Raw genomic sequence first — 6,265 nt, forward strand, 5'->3', positions numbered from 1 at the left:
AGAAATTAAAGCTACTTCTAGTAGAAGCATAGTTGGTTTGCATACATGACACAAACTAGGTGATCAACTTATTATTGGCACACCAGTGGAGCTTTCAGCAGACAATTCCTGAGCTCCAGTCAATTTCTCAGTAACTATACAGGGGATCAAAAATAATATTGTTAGTGCCAAATTTAACCAAAGTTTTACAAAGTGCCCAGTTCAAACTTTTAATTCCTGGAAAAATTAAGATAAACTTGGAGGAGTTGCATCAGTCAAGTTTGAAGAAAATAGCCCTTCTATAGTGCCCAGACAATGTGTTTTAAACCATTTTGCAAAAGGAATGAAGCCAGCTCGCTTTCATCGGTCAGTGTTGCACCATGCTGTCTTAAAGCTACTGCTGAACAACCCATCATTTCAAATCTGTGCCAACTCTGCAACTCTTCGCCACTTAGAATGAAGTTAATGTTTAATTCTGTTCATATTTTTCCTCACAGAAGAGATACATTTTGTCTGTTTGCAGAGGTATTCAGATGAAAACTATAAGCATCCCATATCTAATTTGGACCTTTCAATTTCAGCTCAAAAGTGAAGATATTGGTGACTTACAAATTTAAGGCATTTCAACACCCGCTGAAGGCCTAACAATTGTTGGTAAAATATATATTTACTTTCAATATGCCAAGCTTTATCTAAATCATCTAAAGGCAAAACAGCCTTTAAAAGTTAAGGTAATCAGAATCAAACCACAGCTCAAGTCAGATGGATTGTAAGCGAATTTGACCTGAATTGTAGCACTCTTCTAGTCCCGCTCAAAGAATTTAGTATTCATTTCACAATTGGCACTCACTGAAACTTTAATTTAAAAATATTTTTAGGATCTGGGTGTTGCCTGCAAGTCCAGCATTTAATGCCATTCTTCACTACCCCTCCAGGAGGTGGTTCATAATGGCACACCCATAATATTGAGCATGAATTCCAAGATTTCAATCCCACAAAGGGCCAGTTATACATTTCTCAGTTAGGATGGTGTGCAACTTGGAGGTAGCGATGTTGCCACCTGTCAGCAAGTCTTGGTCTCTTGATGATAGAGTAACTTGCTTTGCAGTTTGTACATTGAATGTATGACAATCACTTGGTACAGTTGGTGAATAGAACATCAGGAGGCATTTGACATTCGTAACCTAATATGCACAAGCATTTTTGTTAAAACTAAGACACATAACAGAAGTGAAGAAATGTTTGGAAGTAGGAAAGTGACAAGTTAAAATTAGAAATGATAACACTCAATATTACATCATGTTATGCATGTTGAAAAAATGTCACAGGTTAACAGTGCATTAATGAGATGTTTCAACAATTTGCTTTTATAAAATTAAGCCCGAAACAGTAAACCATGAAAAGTTATTTTCATAAATTGAATGGTCGTGTGCTGAAATTTTAGCTATGCATTTTTTCTGCCCGTCAACTCTTGTTAACACTAAAATCTATTACTTGGGATCTGCATTAAAAAAAAGGTTACTTGATAGTTATATTGGAAATAAAAAAAATCCCAAACCTGAGAGCTTGGGCTTGTCCAAATAGCTGAGAGACTAAACATAGTAAAAGTCACCAAATTAGTTTAAAGGAAAGAATGAGAAGAATGCAGAAAACTGGCCAGATCCCCATTTATAAGAGCAGCTGGCCAAGCAATGTTTCTTTTAAAAAAGGAGAAAGAAAAATTAAATCTAAATTACTTAAATATGGTATGTAACTAAACAATTTAGAAGTTGTTTTGATGTGCAGGAATAACTGAAAATTTTGTTACTAATTCTTCGACGTTTCTTGTCGTGAATTCTGCATTTTGCGTAGTTTGAAGGTGGGGAAAAAGAGTCAACTTTCTTACCATTTTCTTGCTGCAAATCATGTCCAAAGCCATGACATTTTGCAATTTGCACACTGTGTTGATGTCAATGTTACACCACTTAGAAGTCATCAACTAAAGTATTTCAATTCGTTACCGAAGAGTCCAAGATCGCATTTATTTAACCACTCACAGGACTACACCATGAGCATTGCAGTTCATTCCAGAAGGGCCGACATGGCCTGTTTCCGTGCTGTAAACGGTTATATGGTTAAGGGTAAGTGTACCTTAGCCTCAAACTTTAGCTGAATGTGTGACAATAATTTTTATGTTTGGGGTAAATGCCAGTCTCCCATTCATTAATGACGATGAAAGGTCAAGACGAGCTTATTGTCTTGACTAGAGAAACCATGTTCTCCAGTCCTCGGTTCAAAACAGGCAGACACAGCCAGATGGAACATAGGCAAACAATACACATGCAGGACAAGTCGTCATATATACAAATAAATATTGTTGTGAGAATACAAGACTCTCAGTGGTTAATGTGAGCAATTTCTTGGGTCTTTCAGCATTCTCACTGCCCATTGAAAGAATTTTACCTACCCATCTCACTTCAACTCCCAAGATTTTTTTGGATCTAAGCCCAATAGGTTGGACACCGTGGCCACAACTTGAGTACTACCAAAAGTTTTGGTATCTCAAATTCAGATCAGATTTATCATCCTATACATTTTGTGGGCAATCAAGTGGGTACAAGCAGAGTCAAGTGATGCTGAAAGGCCGTCTAACAGCAGGAAAAGAATGTTTCTAAACAGAAGTTAACCTTACCCTTGCTGAAGGAATTCGAGAATGTTCTCAGGAGGTGCCTTTTGCCATCTAATCTCGTGACCTTTCTGCAATCGTCCGTCTGCAGGTGGGGGACCCCTTCCTGCCATGGAAGAGCAAGGAGCAGGTGACAGGAGATCAGGACTTGCCGGAAGCGGTGGAGATCTCGATGCTCGCGACCCGCAGGCTCCCGCCACGTCGGGCTCGCCCGACCAAGCTGTCCTGGCAGCGGTGCGGTGGTTGGCGGGCGACCCAGACTGGAGGTCTGGAGCAACAACTGGACACCAGACCCAAAGAGGTCTCCGAGGGCCTGCTCAACCTGCCATGGACTCACAAGTGAGGCTCTGACTCATAGTGTTGGGGTCCTGGAAGACAAGACTGGACATCAAAAACAAATCCAGCTGATAGACAAGTTGGACTATCTGGACCTGAGGGTGGGGGGGGGGGGGGGGGGGAGAATAGGAGGGAAGAAGGGAAGGACTAGAGTTCTTTGGATCCCCAAAGTGTTTGGAAGGTATCGATTTAGAGCCCCCTTCGCCATAGAAAGGGCATTCAGCGCACATCCCGCCCCAGATCAACGCCTGATCCACACCAGGAAGTGCTCAGGACAGCGATGTCCCAATCAAGGGAGACGGGGACCAGTGGAATTCCCGGGGGGGGGGGGGGGGGGGGACTGATGTTCTTCCCTGACTTGAATCCAGCGCTGCTAAAACAACAAGAATTTGACCAGGTCAAGAAAATATTGATAGATTTTTTTTAAAAGTACCTGGTCACCCTAAAAAATCATGCGACAGGGAGGGGAGAGGAAACATTTTAAGGAGCCCATTGGACACGATGTTATGTGCCCAGGAAGTGTGTCAACCTGCAAGAATACTGGTTGAATTGAACTCCTGAAGGAACCATGGACCTGAGAAGCTTTGGAACAAAGGGTGGTTATTAGTCTTATAATTATTGATTCATGAAAACAATCAAGTCAATTGAGGCTATTGTTGTACATAGTTGCCAGGGTTTTGATAGTCTTACAATATCCAGGGCAATAGACTTCTCCTTGACTTTTTAAATAAAAAATGTATATACATGAAAAATAATGAGAGCTCAAGGAAGAAGAGGTTACACAAGGCTGAAGTGCAGACCAGGTGAGAGAGGATAGCCCACGAGGAGCCTCAAAATAGGAGGGAAGATGGCACAGGGACAGGGGGGGACGAGAGGCACCAAAGCAGGACAGGAATTCTTTGAATGTTTTGCTTGTTAACTTTGATATATATTTTTAAAAAAGGTTTAGTTTCATTTTATTTAGGTTTGCCTATGGTGGGGGGGGGGGGGGGGATTTGTCCTTTTCATGTTTAAATTTTTATTCTCCTCTTTGTGGCTGCTGTGGACATCAGCATGGAGAGACTATGAATGATGGAAAGGCGTGAGGAGGGTGCTATTCAAGATGAACAAACTGGGGTGCTGTGAAGGTAAAACGATATAGAAACAAAACGAGTGACTAACTCATTTATTAGCATCATTGTAAATGGTTTAAACAGCCCCTTAAAGAGGAAGAAGGTCCTGGCTCACAAAACAATTGAGAGCAGATATAATATTCTTAGAGGAAATACACTAAATGAAAAGGGAACATTATAAACTTAAAAGGGACTGGGGTAGGGCAGGTATTCTTTTTCTCCTTCCGCTCTAAGGCTGGGAGCAGCTATTTTAATACACAAAAGGGTCTCAGTGGTAATGGGTGGTGGAGCTACAGACCCAGCTGAAAGATTTGTAATGGTAGATGGTCAGCTATATTCAGAACCATGGACACTGCTAAATCTCTATGCATCAAACTTTAATGATGAGCAGTTTAGGCAAAATGCTTTTCCGAGGGCTGCAGAGGGTAAATAGAACATTAATTGGCAATTAAATTTTTGTCTGGACCCTATTCTAGAAAAGGCAACAAAGATATTGACAAGGTCCAAGGCAGCAAAAAACACTCTTGCCTTATGAAAGAATTAAATTTCATAGATGTATGGAGGCAGAGGAATCCACAGGCTAGGGACTACTCCTTTTACTTGATGGCCCATGACTCTCATACTAGAATTATTTTCTGACGTCTGCCCAGTTGGAACCAGAGTCGGAATATTTAGACCACTCACCGTTGACCTTGCAGATAACAATTCCTAAAAAACCAGGCAAATGCATATAGGTGGCATCTTAATGCTACGCTGTTGAAAACCCCACTTTTGTACTTTATAAGGGGTCAAATTGCTCTGTTTTGTGAAATAAATTTCCCTTCAACTGATTTTTTTTAAAATGTGAGACACATTAAAGGCCTATCTAAGGGGACAAATAATTTCGTACATCAAAAGTATTAAAAAAAACACACGACTGAGGTGGAGACATTGGAACAGGAGATCATAAAATTGGAAAAATATTAAAACCTGGGATCGAATGAGAAATATTGGGAATTGGAAAATAAGAAACTTAAATACAACACTCTGCAAACAGAGTGGAAAAAATGCTCGCGATCCAAGTAAAAGATATTATGAACCTGGTGGAAAATTTTTTTTGGCATGGCAACTGAGAGCAGAGGAAAGTTCAAGGATGATTAATGTGGTTCAGTCGGGGCCAGGCTTGGTAACATCCAATCCAAGAGAAATAAATGACTCCTTTAAAACTTATGAGAAATTGTACAAATCCGAGGTGCCAGGAGATGTAAATAAAATTGAGTTCTTGGTGGGAATTGAGTTGCCAAGATTGGCCCAAGAAGACTGGACAGAATTAGATCCCCCATTTTCCAGTAGGGAAATAGAACAGGCCTTGAGAGGGTTACAAACAAGTCTCCGGGAGAGGTCGGCTTCTCCTGAGTTTTATAAGGAATTCAAAGACCTATTTACACCGTTGTTAATGAGTGTAGTTAAGCAGGCGGCGGAGACGCACTCTCTCCCAGAATCTTTTTCAACAGCTATCATTGTGCTGATACCTAAAAAGAATAAGGACCTGTTGAAGCCATCCTCATACAGACCTATCTCACTATTAAATACAGATTACAAAATAATAGCCAAGGCACTGGCCAATAGGCTGGGTTGGTACCTTCCCAAGTTGATAGATCCTGATCAAGTGGGCTTCATCAGGATGAGGCACTCTGCTAACAACTTGAGCAGGCTATTTAACATTATACATTTGGCACAGGAAAAAGCATGATCCAAGTATAATAGCTTCACTAGATGCAGAAAAGGCCTTTGATTGGCTAGAATGGACTTTTGTGTTTAAAGTTTTGGACACATTTGGAATGGGACAAACGTCTGTTAATGAAATATGACAATCCATATGCAAAAGTCAGTACGAATGGACAAATATTAACAATCCCCCTCAGTCAGTCCAGCAGGCAGGGCTGTCCTCTGTCTCCAGCTCTGTTTGACTGAGTGATAAAGGGATTCAAAGTTGGTCACCACGAGCACAAGATGAATCTAATGGCAGATGACATGCTGTTGCACCTGACAGACCTGGCCAGGTCTTTGCCAAAGTTGCTTACCACGATATTGGGCTATAAAGCCAAATTAAAAAAAAAAGCAATTTCATGGCACTGAATAAATTTGACCACGAAGAATATAAAAGAAACAGCGACATGCAGGAGCTGTGAAA

Source organism: Narcine bancroftii, chromosome 10, assembly GCF_036971445.1.
Source record: "Narcine bancroftii isolate sNarBan1 chromosome 10, sNarBan1.hap1, whole genome shotgun sequence".
NCBI classification, from domain to species: domain Eukaryota; kingdom Metazoa; phylum Chordata; class Chondrichthyes; order Torpediniformes; family Narcinidae; genus Narcine; species Narcine bancroftii.